The sequence below is a fragment of the Symphalangus syndactylus genome, chromosome 19 (genome assembly GCF_028878055.3).
Source record: "Symphalangus syndactylus isolate Jambi chromosome 19, NHGRI_mSymSyn1-v2.1_pri, whole genome shotgun sequence".
In the NCBI taxonomy this organism is placed as follows: Eukaryota; Metazoa; Chordata; class Mammalia; order Primates; family Hylobatidae; genus Symphalangus; species Symphalangus syndactylus.
In genome coordinates this window covers 24,699,261-24,718,224 of record NC_072434.2, presented here as the reverse complement: position 1 = coordinate 24,718,224, position 18,964 = coordinate 24,699,261, and the positions used below count along the sequence as shown (strand labels likewise).

General features: G+C 35.9%; 1 long non-coding RNA gene across 1 annotated transcript in view; it reads left to right on the top strand.

Annotated features, from left to right (window-relative positions):
* Positions 1-3,596: 3,596 nt before the first annotated feature.
* Positions 3,597-18,964, top strand: part of LOC134731970 (uncharacterized) — a 76,118-nt gene continuing 60,750 nt past the window's right edge. The window contains exon 1 of the long non-coding RNA XR_010114728.1: positions 3,597-3,656. This is a non-coding gene — a long non-coding RNA (uncharacterized lncRNA). The remainder of the gene's footprint in view (positions 3,657-18,964) is intronic.

Below are 18,964 nucleotides of genomic sequence, written 5' to 3'. Positions count from 1 at the left end.
CAAGACCTTTCTTCTGTGGGGTGGGGGTGGGGGGAACTGTCTCAGGGAAGAACGTAGTCATTGCTGATGGAGTATTTTCATATTAATTAGAAGCCTTAGATTTGTTTTTGTTGCCTTAGGATAAACAAAGCATACATCTCAGACTGGTATGTAAATATCTATATAAATGATATTTGATTTTAAACATGTGTGAGTATTAAAACATCAAGTTTATATGTGAGTTACAGGACCAATCTTTGCATGTCTTGTCACTATAGGGTTAGATTCAAGTGTGGATGGTCATGAACCTTCTAAAATTTTGGAAAACTTTTAGAGTAATATACAAAATTATCAATATAGCATTTGATTAAAGTGAATATGTACTGAGAATGAGTAAAGAAAACATAAGAAATGAAAAATGTAAAACCCTGACAAATCTCATATCACAAATCCTAGAAAAATAACAATATTTTAATTAATCAGCTGCTTGCATACTCCTAATTTTCATCTTCAAATAAGAATTTTGTTATAATTCTAATTGAGAAAATAGAAACATACATTAAGTCTTTTTCCCTATGTGGTTGATAAAAATTTGTTTTTTAAAAATTATTGTTAGATGTGATTTCATAGACAGACATTCTTGCCATTTGTGGGATTGTCAGGGGTTTGTAACCTACAAATAAAGGAATTCTTGTTTATTCTATTTCACTTGATTTTTATAAAAAAGAAAAAAATTCAGTGTACAGTTCTGTTCATCTGATGATGCTTCATCATCAAATATGGAAGAGAACTTTCATTTTGACTAAGCATCTATGAAAGCTGAATCATCTACTTACAAATATACATGTTTGATAACTGTAGGGGGTTTCTACAGATTTGCTTCTGCCTTTGCATATTTTACACTTTGTTTCTTCTTCATTGCTCACAGCTAACTTACTTCCAGTACTGGTTGCCAAAAGTTACACTTTGTGTGATATCTGGCCAGGTTGGTTTGTGTTACAATGTTCAGTGAGTAAGCAAGGTAAGTCTTGGAAGTTATTCCTACACAAAAATGATTAGTGATAAATCCATTATACATTGGTGATGAAAACCACATAAATATATCTAGGTATTTCATGAAACGTTACCTGTCTTACGTAGAATGGATTTATGAGCAGGAAGTAGCAAATACTTCAGATGCCTTCATGATACGTACGTGAATGGCGGAGTGAAACCCTGCAGAAATTCAGGGGCCTGCCACCTTAGTGAAGTTTCTGAAAGTTCAATAGTCTGCAGCATGCTGAAACATCCACTTCAAAGTGAAAAACAAATTACTGTATCTTGCATCACTTATGAAAAACAGAAGTGTTTCTTGAGTTTTGGGGGCACTCTATACCACATTTGAACGTGTTACTTATATTACTTAATGGGTACAATGCGTGCTATGCTGGTGACAGATACCCTAAAAGCCCTAGTTTGACCACTGTGCAATCTATGCATGTATTAAAATTGCACTTGTATCTCATAAATTTATGCCAAAAAGATGATTCATAAGACTGCCAGTTTTGAGTGGGTAGTGAAGAAAAAACTGAGCTCTGCATGTTTAGAGTTCTTAGTCCTTGACATGGAAATGTTTCCACCAGAGGACATAACAATTATTTCACTAAATCAGATGATGAGACTAAGACCTTGGCATACGGGGCTTGTTATGCACGGAACCAACAGGCAAACAAAAATGGGTTCTTTTTTTTTTTTTTTTTTTTTTTTGAGGCGGAGTCTCGCTCTGTCACCCAGGCTGGAGTGCAGTGGCGCTATCTCGGCTCACTGCAAGCTCCGCCTCCCGGGTTCACGCCATTCGCCTGCCTCAGCCTCTCCGAGTAGCTGGGACTACAGGCGCCCGCCACCACGCCCGGCTAATTTTTTGTATTTTTAGTAGAGAAGGGGTTTCACCGTGGTCTCGATCTCCTGACCTCGTGATCCGCCCGCCTCGGCCTCCCAAAGTGCTGGGATTACAAGCGTGAGCCACCGCGCCCGTTAATTCTTAAGTAACTTCACCTGATCACCAAGAACAAATTAGGTTGCTGCTGTAAAATGTGGTCAAGGAAGACAATGTCTGCAACCCATGGGAATGTCTGGGGGGCTTTTAGACTTTCCGTGTCTAGTAATAAAGATGAATGGAAAACAACAGCAACCAAAAAAGACGGGACAATTAAGAAATCAGACCCTTTGAAATGGAAGTTTGGATGATTCCACCAGGTAAAGAACCCAGAGCAGCTGAGGTTTTGCCTGAGGTAAAGGAAAGTATGGAATGGGCAACTGGATAAAGAAGCCGTAGATAGCAACTGCAACCTCATAACCAATTATAGCAACTAGAATTGTAGTACCTTTCAAAATTTCTTTTCTTTACACGTGTGTTTGTTTGCATGCACTTAACGTTTTCTTCTTTCTCCTTCCCATTTTTACTTTATGTTCAAGCTGGTGGATTATTATTATTATTCTTGAGACAGGGTCTTGCTCTGTCATCCATGCTGGAGTGCAGTGGCACAATTATAGTTCACTGCAGCTTCAACCTCCTGGGCTCTAGCAATCCTCTCACCTCAGCCTCCCGAGTAGCTAGGATCACGGGTATGTGCCACCATACCTGGCCAATTTTTTTATTTTATTTTATTTTATTTTTTTAAATTTTATTTTATTTTAATTTTTTGTAGCAAAGCAGTCTCACTATTTTGCCCTGGCTGATCGTGAACTTGTGGGCTCAAGTGATCTCCCGCCTTGGCTTCCCAAAGAGTTGGGATTATAGGCATGAGCCATTGTGCCTGGCTTAATTTTATAATTTAGTCTTTAGGTGTTAAGATTTTCAGTGCGACTATGAATACAAAAGAGAAAACTTTTAATATAGACTGTGTGGATAGTTCAAATTCTCAAAATAATTCCATGCCATAATGGTAATGTTACCTAAAAAGGAATACTGCTACCTGTATATGTGGAAATGATCAGAAAGTTTGCTTCATTAAAGAAAAAATTGTGTATTTAAATTTGTTTAATTGTGTAAATGTTTAATTACAAATATATTTCTGTAATAAACCACAAAAAATCTAGATTAAAGAGAAAAGTATTACTTCTAAGAAAATGTTTTCACAACTAAGTTAAATCCTAAACTAATTTACTCATAGGAGTTAAGAAATTGTTTTTCTTTACATACCTTTCAGAGTTGTAAGGATTAGAAAAATAGGTAAAGTACCCAGCACACAGACAAGCTCAATAAAGTTATAGCTATTATAATGGGAGCTGGAAGGATGAAAGTTGTAAAAAGAAATAAAAGTTTGAGTGATATTACAGTGAATAAGATAAGTATGTGATTCTTGTATATGCAATATTCTATTTATGAACATGTTAGAAAAGGGATGGGCTACTTTTATTTATCATAAGGAAAGAAATGCTGTATTCATAGGGATGGTGATATGGTTAGGCTTTGCGTCTCTACCCAAATCTCACCTTGAATTGTAATCCTCATAATTTTCAGGTGTTGAGGGAGGAACCGGGTGGAGGCAATTTAATCATGGGAGTGGTTTCCCCTGTGCTGTTCTCGTGATAGTGAGTGAGTTCTCACGAGATCTGATGGTTTTATAACCGTCTGGCATTCCCGCTGCTGCCTTGTGAAGAAGGTACCTGCTTCTGCTTTGCCGTCCGCCTTGACTGTAAGTTTCATGAAGCCTCCCCAGGCATGCAGAACTGTGAATAAATTAAACCTCTTTTCTTTATTAATTACCCATTCTTGGGTATTTCTTTTTAGCAGCATGAGAACGGACTAATACAGGCAGGAACCATACAAATGTGAAAGGTAGAAGTGTGGGTCATGAACTCCTAAATGAGACTAGATGGCGTCCTGTAACACCTCGCATCTCCCCACTATTACCAAGGGTCTGACTGTGATTATTCAGTAACGCCAAAGGGTCCACATTTCTCCAGAGGTGAATTAAGTCTATGATTGGATGTTCCTGGGACGGGTTGCAGTCTTTGAAAGATATTTTTGTACTCATGTTCTGGTGGATTAAAAAAATTTTCCCCCCAAAATCCATTATTTCAGATTCAGACGTCAAATCTATGGGGCGTATTTTCCCCCAGAGGATGAGGAAAAAGAAGGAGAAAAGATAGCCAGAGGTACAGTTATTGGTGTACCTTCTCATCCAAATATCAGGTTCCGGCTGGTAGGAGGAAGAAGGCTGGGGAGTGTGCAGGCACCTGCCTTTGGGAGTGTTTCAAGTCATTTCTTTGTGGGGGAAGTAGCACTGTAAGGTGGAAAAGCAGAACAATTTGTGTCAAGCCAGACCTGAGTTTGAATCCTGTCACAGCTGATACTAATTGCCGCCTCAGCCGATACTAATTGCCGCCTCAGCCGAGCTACTTGATAACTCTGGCTTTAGTTTCAGTTGCATAATGGGGATAGTATTGCCTATCTTTAAAAATTATAATCTGTAAAACAGAGATATAAAAGTACCATATACTAAAGGATGTTCTGGAGATCACTGGACTCCAGGAGATGTAAATCTTTGCTCAACAACTGAAATCTCTATGGTCAAATAAATGTGGGGAAAGCTACTTTACTAAACCCGCTTCTTGGAGGTTCACAGCATACACACTGGCAAATACATTAATAGCTCCTGGAAATTCTGCAGTAAAAAAGGAAACCTAGTTAACAGTTAAACATATCACTTTATTTGTTTGGGAAAGACTTGGCTTTTTTTCGGATTATCTAATTACATCCCACAGAACATTTTTACCTTAATATGGTTTGGGAAGCCTTGGGCTCATACAGCGCATGGAACCTGACAGATTTCGACAAATGATAGCTATTATCTGTGGATTTCTAACTGTGTAGCTGGAGGATAACCAAGGATAGAAGGGGTGTCTTTAGTCCAATATAAAGCTAATAATTAAGATGGAAAGTTCCTGTAGGGAACGAGGCTAACTTAATTAGGTCAAGTTAATTTATGTGGCTATTTTCTTTTCGTCTGTTTATAGTGAAGTAAATCAATACTGGAAGTGTAAGAGTTTGAATATATATTTTGGACTCACATAAATGGCCTTTGACAAATTACATACATACTCACATGCACACACATCCTTCTTAAGTTAAAGACAATATAAGATATTCTCTGTATTGATTAATTTTAATATAGGCTTGTTTAAGAACTCATTTGAAGCTTATTAAGTAATGTGTTTAGTTCTTTAATGATGAGTTCTTCTTCCTGTTTTTAGGAGAGTGGTTATCAGTTTTTGAATTAAGAGTGGGGTCTGGGTTGATTCTCACTTCTACAGTTTATCAGCCATGTGGCCTTGGGCAAGTTATTTAATATCTCTAATCTCAGTTTTCTCATCTGATACCTACTTCAGAACTTTATTGAAAAGATTAAATATGTTAATCCACATATTTACTATAGCAGTTGGCACATGGTAAGAAGGAAATAAGTTTTAGTTATTAACTGTAATACAAATATTTCTATGTAGATATGCAACTAGGCTGGGCACGGTGGCTCACGCCTATAATCCCAGCACTTTGGGAGGCCGAAGTGGGTGGATCACGAGGTCAGGAGTTCGAGACAAGCCTGACGAACACGGTGAAACCCCGTCTCTACTAAAAATACAAAAATTAACCTGGCATGGTGGCACATGCCTGTAATCCCAGCTACTCAGGAGGCTGAGGCAGGAGAACTGCTTGAATCCGGGAGGCGGAGGTTGCAGTGAACTGAAATTATGCCACTGCACTCCAGCCTGGGCGACAGAGTGAGACTCTGTCTCAAAAAAAAAAAAAAATGCTACTAAAATATTTATCAAAAACTGAATCTCCTCTGGGCTGAGAATTATTCTAAGTGCTGTGCAAATCATTTAAGTCTTATTGAGGTTAAATAACTTATCCAGAATGACACATACTTAGGGAAGAGAAGGGACCACTATGTTCCTTCTTATGTAAGACAAGGTTGCTGATTAAAAAAAAAAAGGAGAGATGCAGTGACTCCTCAATTTCCAGCATAAAATGAATGTTTTTATCCCATTCCATCTGTTCAAGTCTTGAAATACAAAGACTTTGCTATGTTAGGTTATAAGATCAGTGACAACATTACCTTTCTTCACCACCTATTCACTTCAGTGAGTGAGGTTTCATTCACTGATGTAACAACTAAGAGATTTGTAATTATAGATCTATGATTTTGATGAAACTTTAGTTTCAAGCATATTATTGTTTTTGTTATGACATTCTGAAGGTAAGTTTAGTTTTTTCTATCCCCATTCTTCACATCAGTGACATGTATTCTTGAAATGAGTATTTCATTCCTCTAATCATTGTTTATTGTGTTTACAAACTTAACTGCACGTTTTCAAGTTTTTGTATTTTCCATGTACTTATGTATCTTTGATTGTGGTGCATAGGATCGTGGAGGTATATACACTGTGTCTTCCACTTTGTGGGAAAATTCCAGATACTTTTTTCCAAGAAAACAGGTTTTTGTAGGTTTCTGAGTTGTTCTAATTTCACAGTGCCTTAAAAAAAACTTTGATTTCCGAGACACATCTTAGACTGAGGAGATGTCTGCTTTGTAGTCAGATAGATCTGGGGTGAGATCCAGGTTCTTTATTTCTCTTTATAGCTGTGAGATTTTGTGCAAATAATTAACCTTTCTAAGCTTCTGTTTTCTTCTGGAGTTCTGAGAATTCAATAAGACAACACACAAAAAGCACTTAGCATGTGTCAGGCACATAGTGTGTGTTCAGAAAACATGGGTAATTATGTTATATTAATAACAATAAAACACAAATCTTTTTCTTTGTACATAAAACCTATTCAGATAGATTCCTTGCTTCCCTTTCATGCGAGTACTGCATAGAACACTTTGATGATAGCAACATTATTTTTCCTTAAGATTTTTAATGGTTTTTATTTAGCTTTGCTTTTGAAAAGGTGTTAATTCTCTTTCTGACGTGTTGTTTCCATAATACCACAAGCAAATCAGATCTAGCCACAAATTTTTAATCAGGACATTTATTGAGCATAATCCACCTAGTCATCCAGAAAAGTAATTTGTGCTTCTAAGTCTTTGCTGAGTAATTTATTTGTATACAGAGGCTTCTGAAAACTGAGTAGACAAATGTTTCACTTTAATGTTATATAGCCCTTGTCATGTATACATCTATCATATGTGCATGTGCATGTGTGTGTGTATGCATTTTATCATCTGCTCAAAATTTATAAGGCAATTAAAAAATATTTTCTGTCAATTTAAGCTGCATACACTGCCCCCTGCAGGAATAACAAGAATCATGACTGTTTATTGAGCCTTGTTAGGTGCCAAGCAGTGTGCTAGTTGTAATTCACAAATTATCTTAATTCTCATATCTTATAGCCCCTGTTTTACAGACGAGAAAATGGTGGTTCAGCGTTTACAAAATTTAAGGAGGTCTCCACAATTTATAAGTACCAGAACCAGAGCATAAATCTCCATTCTTGTCCACAGCCTGTGCTGTCTTCACTGCACTGCTCTGTGACCACTGCTGCCTCTGTTAAAACGTTTCTGCTCATTCAGAATGTATGTGCCAAACACCCTGGGATGGCTCTGTTCAATGGTCCCCAAGTGTTTTCATTTTTCCATATTAAAAGTTTTCTAGCAATATTTAACACGTTTATCTTTGAATATCACACAGTCATAAAAGATTGTTGAAAAACTAAATTGACAAGTGATAAATGCAGTCTGATAAAAGATAGATGTAATTGGTTGATTATGAGGGAAAGGTGATTCCAATGAAGTAGCAATACTCACAGCCTTTCCATAACTAAAACATTAAAACAACAGCAGATTTCTCTCTATGCATTAACACAGTATAGGGGAATAGTTGTATCCCATTCTTTGCCATTAAGTTCTCCCTAAATTAATTCCTAGAGAAATTATAGGCAAATAGCACCTTCCCCGCAGCACATTTTTAATGCAGTAAGATAAGGATTAAGAAACCCTGTGGCCCAGTAAGAAACCTATTTTGTAGTCTCTTTGTACTGATAAAATTTCTTCTGGCACTGAACTCCCACTGTCAGAAATACTATAACATTTTACTAGTTTGCAAAAGATGAAAATGTTACCAGATGTTAAATTCAAGGAGCAAGTTAACAACTTCTGTTTTCAAATGGGTAGGTTTCCATCTTAAAAAGAAATAAAAAGGGACTCCATTCACCAGCCACAGTATAAAAAAGTCGAGTCATTTCTGACTTGAATTTCGTAATTATTTAGTCTCACAAGATTGAGCTTTTGAATAATGAGATGTGCGCTAATTACCTTAATTCCCAGTAGGCTTTATAAATGCCTTCTTTTGAAACAGAAAGGCTTGAGTTTCCAGAACAAAGTAATTAAATAACTTTCACTCAGCGACATTATGGCCATAGATAGCACATGCCTTAATGCAGGAAATCTTACCATTATTCATGTGTTATGTATCTTTTGCTCTTCCATGATGATGTCTCTCCCACCCTGGCCTGGCTCCTTAGCATAAAAGGTTTATTGAAATGAAAGCATTTCAGAGGTCATTTTCTCACCTGACTCGTTAATCAGGGCTGGCATTTTTATTTAGTCCAGCTATACTCCATGTGAGAAAGATTAGTAGATCAGCAGCCACACAGAAAATGTGAGAAAAGAATAGGAGAAATGAATACACTTATCAAGTGAGTGTAGGCCTGTGTTTTTATTAGTCTTTTGATGGATCGCACCGGATACTTGGGGGAAACACACATGTGGCATTTTTCATCTGTATCCCAGAAGGATTTTTCAATGTTTCACCTTAGGTTCTTCAAAGAATAACTCTTTGATTCAGTAATAGCTATAGAAACCTTCTCCTTTGATACCCAAGGGAGGTGTGGAACTCTTCTTTTGATTAAGAAGCGCTCAGGCAATTGAAGAACATTACAATAGATGAAATAGGGAGCGGTTGTCAATCATCTTATATTAAGTCAGGCCTATACTAAAGACAAAATTGAGTTAAGTGTGAAAGAATATTTGATGCTACATATTCAAATATAGAGTGATTTTTATTCACCCTGTGCAATTCATGCAATTCATCCTTTCTCTGTTCTTCCTTTATGCTAATTTCAATCCTCATTCTAAACTGTTGGTAGAGACAATATCAAAATTATGAGAGATGAACTCAATATTTTAACATCAGATTGGCAAATTGATAGTTGTTGCTTGAATACAACATGTATGCTTTTGTTGTTAAGTACTGAAAACTTTAGTTTCAGGGATCCATCTCTCTGTGTCCATTAGATGTCTGTGGTTTTCTGAACACTTGTCCCTTATTACTTGAGATGGAACAGTGAAAATGTATTGTTGAAGATGTTCCAGTACTCCATATGGGAATTCAAGCAAAGACTGGTTAGTTTGCTAGTATGATTTCAGGATGTTTTAAAATTAGTATAGGATACTACTTCAATTACAGATGCTACCTGAAATATTAACAATGTTGATGCAACTCTACTAGCAATAGATATAAGCTTATGTAAAAAATACCCTGCAACCAGGAAGCAATATGTTGATTTTTTAAAAAATATATTGGAACAGAGAAGTTAAAGCTGCAATTATGCAACACCATTGATTCAATGATTTTCAAATCAAATATGGGTTTTATGCCACTGATTCTACATGCAGACCTGTGCACTTCTCTCCTGAACTCCAGACCCTCTACTACTGTCTCCCTCCTGCCCTTCTTCCCTTCCTTTTCTCCTTCTTCCTCCCTCTTCTCTCCTTCTGCTTTCTGTTTCTCTCTTCTTTCTTTCTTGCTTTCTTCTCTAAATAAAAGCTGAACTCTTAGTTTGTACCAATAATTATGTATGGAATATGAAACAATAAATAAGGCATTCCTGGAATTTGAAACCTAAAGGGGAGCCATATTAAAGATGATTTTGTCCATACACGTACATTACAATAGGTATAAGTGGCAGACATAATTTTCCCACAGAAACCTGATCCTTCTGTTTTCCTTTTTCTCTCCATTGTTGGAACTCCCATCCATCAAATCACACAAACATGAAATCCAGGAGTTCTAGGCTCTTTCCTCTCTCCTTAAACATCCAGCCTCTAAACTAGTTGAGTCAATTATACCACCTTAATGAGTATTGGTCAATTTTTTTTTTCTGTTTATTTCTCCTGCTCCTATCTGTAGTCTGTCATTATTCTTTCATCCATATTTCAATTAACTGTAAAACTAGCCTATCTTTCTTCAGTGTGTCTTTCTCCAATACAACCTTCATATTCATTTTTCATTATCAAATACATACTGAGTGCCTATTAGTGCCAGACACTGCGCTGGAATTCTTTTCAACACACATATCTGATATTGTCTCCCCTTTTCCCAAGCTTATAAACTTTTGATGGGTTGTCATAGCCTTTGGAATAAATGTCAGACTCTGAAGCATGGTATATACAGTCCTTCAACACAGGCTTCAACTTTTTCTTTGTCTTATTTTTCTTTTATTTCTTTTAGTTTTTTTTTCTACTTCTCACTAGTCAGCCTTTACCACAATTTCTTACCATATCAAACCTTTTCATTACTCTGAATCTTTTCAAATACTGGCTCCTGTGATTCTCACCTATTCTTCAATTGACAAATTTCTACTTATTCTTTAAGACCTAATTTTAACTTTTCTAGCCTCATTGAAGCGTATCCTGACTTTTCCACCATGTTTATGCCTGTTTTTCACTCTTATGTTTACCATCGTTAATGTCACTTGCATTACATACTGGGCTTTTTGAGTCCAGGGATTGTGCCTCATTTATTCTTGGGTCCCAATGTCTATGTCATTACTACTGCATACTAGATGCCCATTAAAAACCGAACACATGGCTCAGTGACTTAATTAACCAACATTTAGCTTGTTTTCATTTATCAAACAATCAATTGTCAAATGTTCCTTCACATGATGACAGTTTAACTGGTAAAAGATTTTATTATTGATTTTAAAACAAATACCTTATGAAAGTAGAAATATAGAATCAGTGCCACACATAAGCTGTTAGGTTATGGAAGTTTATCATGGGAGAATTTTATTTTTGTCCCTTCTGTCCTAGTTGGAAGGAATTAAGCTGTTAGTGAACATCTGATGTCTCTGGGAGATACAAGATGAAGACAGACTCAGGTTAAGTAGCAGTTTTACTTGTCATGCTAAATGAAAAGATGATCTCTGGCTACATAATACTTAGAATTCATATTTTCTTCCCTTCGTGAATACCTTCCCAAACTTGCCTGTTTTCTCCTTCAAAACTTGGCACAATACGCTTACAGGTTAAGTTGACTTGTGGAAGTTTTCTGTCATGACTCTCTATTAAAATTTAATTCGTATTATAAGGTATGTACAGCTATGCTGCCTTGATGCTGTTTTCATGATACCTGCGTGCATGCATGTGCTTTTGAATTGGCAAAAGAGACCCACAGTTCCTTCTCCTTTGAGATACATGGCAGAGATTCAGTACCTATGGAAGAAGGAATGCGACCTCCCTGCTCTCCAAAGATTAGCCACCCAATTGAGGATGCATTTCCATTGGTCTATCTGGATAGTCTCTATAGCTTTTTCACTTAGTTGAAAAATTACAATTGTTTGCTGTCTTTTAGAATGTAGGACATAGATTTCATTAAAAAGTAAATGTAGGGGATGCAGGATTACATTATTGTTGCTCAGAGCCATTCCTATGTCACTTGATTGGTATATTACATGTATCTGGTTCATTCCAAAAAAGGTGATTGGCCAGGTTCAGGATAAGTGCATGGTTGAAGCACAAATACGCAGGCCAGGAGCAATCTCTCTGTCCTACAGGATTGCTGTGTAAGGTCAATATTGCATTTGAAAGCGGCTCTGCTTTGAATATGACAGATAGGTTACCCAGAAGACCAGAGGGAATCAGTTGGTTCCTGGAATAAGTAATAAGAACTGAAACAGTAATCTTTTAAGTGCAAATTTGACAACTGAGCTATGTCTGACTAATATCGAACATCCATATCGACCCGTTGAGGTCAATAGTTGGGCTTAGTTATGCTCTGTATTGACTGCTTACATTTTCTAAATGAGAAAGAAACGGCCAAATGGGAAAATTCAATTGCACCTAGAGAAAGGTTTTTTTTTTTTTTTTTTAAGTGGAATTTAATTTTATATGGTAAATGAAGGCTATCTTTTGAAAATTTGGCCTTAGTTTCATTTTGATCTTATGAATTAATCCTATAGAAATCAATGTGTTTTTAGAGTAAGTGAGGATAAAATAGGTATGTATATACAACTATAAAACTATGGCCTAAGTTGTTTTTATAAACCAAGAGACAGTGCAGCATAATGACAAGAGCCTTTGGCTTTGCATCCATAGAGATCTGTGACAAAGCTTTGGCTTTTTTTGTTCCATATTCCATCCTTGGATAAGTGCCTTGAGCTATTTGGTTCTCATTTTCTTAATTAATAATAATAATATAGTAGAAGTTCTTTAATCCAATGCAATGTCCTAATTTTTTGATTAATGAAAAACGTAATTTAAGTGAGGAATCGTAAAATGACATCTGTACAACACACTTTTAATCTTATCATGAATGTCTAAAAGTACATTCATTCATTTAACAGTTTTTTGATGCCAAACCAATGTCAATTTTCTAGATAAAGTCTGCAGTCAGCAGGAAATTCCTTGACCTAAATAGCCATAATGTTCTGTATATATTTCTAGCTTTTATTTATGTAAAGTGGAATAATAAAGAATGTTGCAAAAGAAACTCAATACAGTGACCTTTGAGATATTTTACAATTTGTCTCTATTTTTTACATTTGTCATATCTACACCTAATTCAATACCAATTTATTTTAGCAACTAGCCTTTCTCAAGTCTTATTTAGAAATAAGCCCCTTTTGGTTCTCATATCTTAATATTTAACCAAGTTACACAATGACAATAACAAGTAGAATGGATAATAAGCAAATATGTAAAGAAATGCAGCTGACTTCTTGCTAAGCACACATCACCGCCACTGGGAGCAGAAGGCCCTTTCTAGAACAGTGCTGCCATCCCATAGAATATGTGAGCCACATATGTAATTTTACATTTTCTGGAAGCCACATTAAAAAGGAAAGACAAAAGGTGAAACTAATTTTAATAATATATGTAGCTCAATATAGTATATTACTTCAATAGGCAATCAATATAAGATTTATTGAGATATTTACGCCCTTTTTTCATAAGAAGTCTTCCAAATCTGGTGTATATTTCACACTTGCAATGTATCTCGGTTCAGACTAGCACATTTCAAGTGTTCAATAGTGGCATGTGACTAGTATCTACCATATTGGAAAGCAACATTCTAGAGATTAACCTATTCAAAAGTGACATAAGCTTTAGCCCCCATTTGTGCCAAGGGAATAACGAATATGATTGATTCAATGAGGCAGATAAGGGAGTGTTTACTGAGGTAGGTTACACTGGACCTACCTCACGGGCTTGTTATAAGGATTGGTAACATTGAGAAGCTACTAGGCATCACTGCACTATATGCATTCCATATGCCTTGTCATTTAGTCCTCACTAAAGCATTGAGCAACAAGTATTAGGTTGGGGCAAAAGTAATTGCGGTTTTTGCCATTACTTTCAATGGCAAAATAATATTAGTCAGATTTGTAAAACTGGGACTCAGAAGGGTTAACTGGGAGATAGCTTCTCCCATTTCTGAGAGGTTGAATATATTAAATCAATCAATCTCTCTCTCTATCCAATAAAGCAATGAGGGGTCTAGTTAAGATGGAAATAAGAAGAAGGGGTAAATATCAGCCTGGCAAGGCCTATGACGAGAGAAAGAGTTGGCAGAACAACGCTCCAGGCAGAGACAACAATTTCCTGTGCAAAATTTGAAGACGAAAGAATCTGCCAGGGATAAGGGAATGGAGCAGCTATCAATATTAGAGATGAGAGATTATGAGGGTGAAATCATGATATAAATGTTTATATTTGAAGCTTTTAACCTAAGGCTTAGCATAGAATAGACATAAACATAACCAGTTAATTCACAAATAAACCAGTATATAAAGAACGAAATATTCATAACACATGGTATATTTTATTGTTGTTATTTTTGGATTTTTCCAAAAGTTTTTGAATGTATGCGACAATGAATTACATAAAGTTTTCACTGAAAACATCCAGGGAAAACTTACTGTCAAGGAATTAGGAGCATCTTTGTCAAACTGCACGGCATGATCTTTGACTACTCAGACAGCAGTCTAGGAACTTGCAGTAGCTCAGGCCCATCATTATGATCATAGATTATCAGTGAACTGAAAAACGTGCAAGTCCTAGTTAACAGAAATTCCCAGCTGATAGATTCCTGGGTGATAGTTTACCGTTTTGTTTTGTTTCTTTCATTAAATAAAATTCTTTCTTTTTAATATCCATATTCAGGGCTGCCTTGGAATCAAGAAAAGTTCTTGGATTCAATTTCTAAATGCAAAGCACAATAATTAAATATAAAAATAAGATATGCTTGGGGGCCTATTTTGGTGTTTTTAGCCACAGCAGTAGCTGATTTTTTTTTTTTTTTTTTTTTTTTTTTTTTTTTTTGGGCTGTCAGGAGACAGTGAATGGTGAACACATGAAAGGTGGCTTTTAAAGTTTTCCTTAAAGAGCCTCAGCAATGTCATGAAATTGCTTCGGAAGAGGATGGCTCTCTTTAGAAAGCAAGAAAAAGGTAAAAAGGGGGATGAAATCAAAGTAAGGGAGAAGGGAAAACATTATAATGAAAGGCTTATATGTAAAGGAATGCCATTTGGATTTAGGGGATGGAATGTGAATAAAAAGCTAAAATGAAGGAATACTGAAGACTACATAAAACAAAAGACCTTTGAAGAAGGGACTGACATCCTGAAGAGTGCATAGCTATTTGCTTAAGAAGGAGGCATTGCATTCCATCTAAATGTTCATTTAGACCACATAGTAAAATAAAGGTAGTAAAATAATTTACTTCCACTGTGTTTAGTGGATATAGACTTTTGCATTAGCTCAAGATCTCTCTGTCACACAGAAAAAGCTCAACCTTAAATTATAGTTTAGAAGATCTAACATGGCCATGGCCCTGAATTCAAACCCTAGAACTGACGTTCTGAGAGACCATATGTAGAATCCATTTGTATTTCTCCCTTTTCAATTCATTGTCACCTTTGGAAAATGGGACTTGTATTGATGCATTAATTCAAAACCAAGCTCAAGAAAAATGGGGAAAGTTTCACAAACATTTTGCAAGTGGAAATTGGAAAATAACTCTGGCCTTAATTCCACAAAGACCATATAGTAATGTGGAAATGTTTGAGGTAATGAGAAAAGAAGTTTCCATTGTACAAACAATATGACTACAGCTCAGAAAAAAAGAGGAAATAATTGACACAATAGAGACAATGACTAATTTCTTCCTTTGTGATGTAATTCATACAATTGTGAAAAGGCAATAGAGTAAAAAATAAATTGTTACACAGTAGTGTCTTCCTCCTTCAGTTTGTCAATTTCTCACCCAACCTACAGTTTGAAAATATTGAGGTGGCTGCTTTCTTGTACTCACCATACATCAGAGGGAACCTCTGCTCTGACACAGGGAAGATGAGATGCTGCCTTATTTATTTTTTTTCCTTTTTCAGTTCCAGCTCAAAGAAGAGATGAGATTCTTCAGAGAAGAAACTGGGGGCAATTTCATACATTAACATGGCTTTATCCCACTTGTATGTACCCATTTCTATTAATAACTCCTTTAACCCCAATTTCAGTACGGGAATTAAAGCCCAGATCACAAAGAATCTCCTAAGGAGTATGTTTTAAGTAGCTCCAGGAAGATATGCTTCCAAGTTATTTCGAAGTTATTCTTTTGTCCTAAGAACACCCTTTCCTAAAAGTCTTCTTTTAAAATGTAAACAATCCTAAAGCTATTTACATTTTAAGATTATTTAAGAGTGGCAATCTGATGTTAAGAACACTCTGCTTCTTGCTCTCTTAACTCTAGATCTCTCGCCCAGACTACTGCACCCACTATTCTAACCAGACTTCCTGCCTCCAGTTCCTCCACTTTCTAAACTATCTTCTACTATGTCACTCATTCTCTTTCTAAATCTCAGATTAGGTGTAACATTCACATGCTAAAACCCATTGCCTAGAGCAAATTTTCTTTCAAATTGAGGTCACAATCCATTTGGTGGATCATAACAGACATAGAATAGAATGAATGGGAATAGAAAATATCAGTGTTTCACATATTGAAAGAGTAAGTGTTTCATAAATATCAGTGTTTCACAAATTGAAAGGGTAAATGTTTCACACATACCAGCATTTTGCAAATTGAAAAGGCAAGTTTTGTTATGTGAAACTTTTATTTTAATATATGTATCTTTGTATTGGGCTGCATGTGGAAAGTATTTCTTTTTTTGTGCATTGTGATAAAAATTTTGAAAGCCATTGGCTTATAAATCACAGTTGTAAGCCAAAAGTAGAATTCTAAGGCCCCTTCCCGAACCATCTGAATGGACCCCTTCTCTCTGGCTAAGGCATTCCAAAGTTAACCTGAAAAACTGGTTCAGACCCTGACAAGAAGGGAGGATCCTACATGCCTCATAATACCCTCCTTCCTTATGGAATTCAGGAAAAGTGGACCAGCACTTAACATCAACACAGACCCTAAATCTGATAAGAAACATATTCAATCTATTCTCTCTGAAGTCTACTACCTGGAGGCTCCACCTGCATGATATAAACTTTGGTTTCCACAACCCCTTATTGTAACCCAGACATTCCTTCCTATTGATAATAACTCTGTCAAACAATTGCCAATCAGAAAAATTTTATAAATCATCTACTTACAAGTGGACCAAACCAATGTATATCTTATATGTATTAGGTTGGTGAAAAAGTAATTGCAGTTTTTGACATTACTTTCAATGGCAAAAATGGCGATTATTTTACACCAACCTAATATTTGATTGATGTCTCACATCTCCCTAAAATGTGTAAAACTAGGCTGTGCCCCAACCACTTCAGGGACATGTTCTCAGGATCTCCTGAGAGCTGTGTCACGGGCCATTAATTATTCATATTTGTCTCAATAAATCACTTCAAATATTTTAGAGAGTCTGTCTCTTTTCGTCAACACCGTTCATGTTGAGTGCGGCTTAGAGGTCCTTTCACCATTGGCTTTGTCTCTACCATTCCAGCCTGTCTTCCCTTCTCCTCATTCCTTTAAATGTTATCTCTCTGCTGTAGGCCTCATACAGCTCCCTGAACATGTTTTTATGCCTTTGTGCCTTTTATTCATGTCTACTGCATTTCTTTGCTTGATGAACCTTAGAGGCCCAATTCAAAGATTACCTTCTCTGTGTTCCTCTGAGGCAGAATTAAGCGCTTCATGTTGTATTTTAAATGTATCTCTCTCAGAGGACTAAACACACACTGTTGTATTTAGTATATCATCTCTCTACAATTAAAAACTCCTCAGAGAACGGCCTAGGAAAATGTGAAATGCCCAATGTCCATTGAATAAATGAAACAGAAACACAAATGAAATAATAACTTTTGTCAAGTATAGAAAAGGTATTTTGACTACAAAATTATGGGACACTGAGAAAATCTGGAAAGAAGCAACATGATGAGGGCAGGAGATTAGGAGGGAACTTCCACCAGCTAATAGTGGTTGAGAATTCCATGAAGGAGTAAGGTGTGTAGTAAATAAATCATAGACTGTTAATTCTGAGGGTAAACAACTTTTACATAAACTGATCATTTGTTTAAAAAGTCCAACTCAAGAATAGTTCTTGCTTTTCAATATTTTCACTGATCAGTAACAAAATTATCTGTGGCATAATCAGTAATAATTACTGATCTACCAAAAACCACCCACCCAATGAATCTTATCTCAAATATTTTGGCAGTTTCATTTTCAGTGATTTTATGATTTCTTAGAATTTTTTCCTTCAAGTTACAAATGTATTTTGTTTACTTCTATTTTCAATTTTTATTAATTTTGGTATAGAACAATAATTTCCATATAAAAATGTAGAATTTTTCTGAATTCCACAGTTAATTTCTCAGGAGGAAGGAAACTGTTAACATAAGGTTAACCGATAATCATTTCTACACCTGACAAACTTACTCCACATCAGAACTTTAGTTCACTAATATCTGCATTTATGCTCATTAACACAGTTCACTAGAGATTTATGTGTTTATCGGTTTTCACTGTCATTGAAATGTGTTATTCTTTCCATTCCTTGCATATTGATACTCATCAGACCTATGGTTTATCTAATTTGAGTTGAGTGAAGCAGAACTAGATTAAGTCCAGAGGGAATTGGAATTAATAAGGACAAAAACCTTGTGTTCAAATATTTTTTTTTTTAAAAAGCATGACATAGAATATAAGTACTGCATACTGCTCAGTTCAAACCACTTTAAGGGGAAAAAATAACTTTGAATCTTTGGTAGAAAAACGGATCTCTTTATCTTTCTTGACATAGTAAACATTGATCAAATATGGCTGATTTTTGTTTCTATTTCCTTTTGCGTTCTTCAAATCTGGGTTCTTTCTTTCCCTAGTTTGTAGATGTAGTTCTTAAATGTTCCCCATTTCCTTCTGATCCTTTTTGTTTACCTTCAATTTTCTATCTTTTTCCCTTTCCTGTTTCCTCTGCTCTCCTCCTTTTTTCTTTTCTCTCTTTCCACCTTACAACGTTGTTTAAGCATGCTGTAAACTTATTCATTCCCCAAAGGCAAAAACAGCTATCTGAGCAACACTTTGTCAGCATAATACATTTACAGAATGCATATTTATGAACCTTTGAGCTTTTATTGTTTCAGAGGGCAAATAAAAAACATGAAAAGTAGCAATATAGTGTTTCAAAGGTCCCTCAAGGAAAACAAAAGTAGCTGGAAATAAATTTGGAAAAAGGTTCTTCTGTAAAAACAGAACCTTGAATTTGTACATG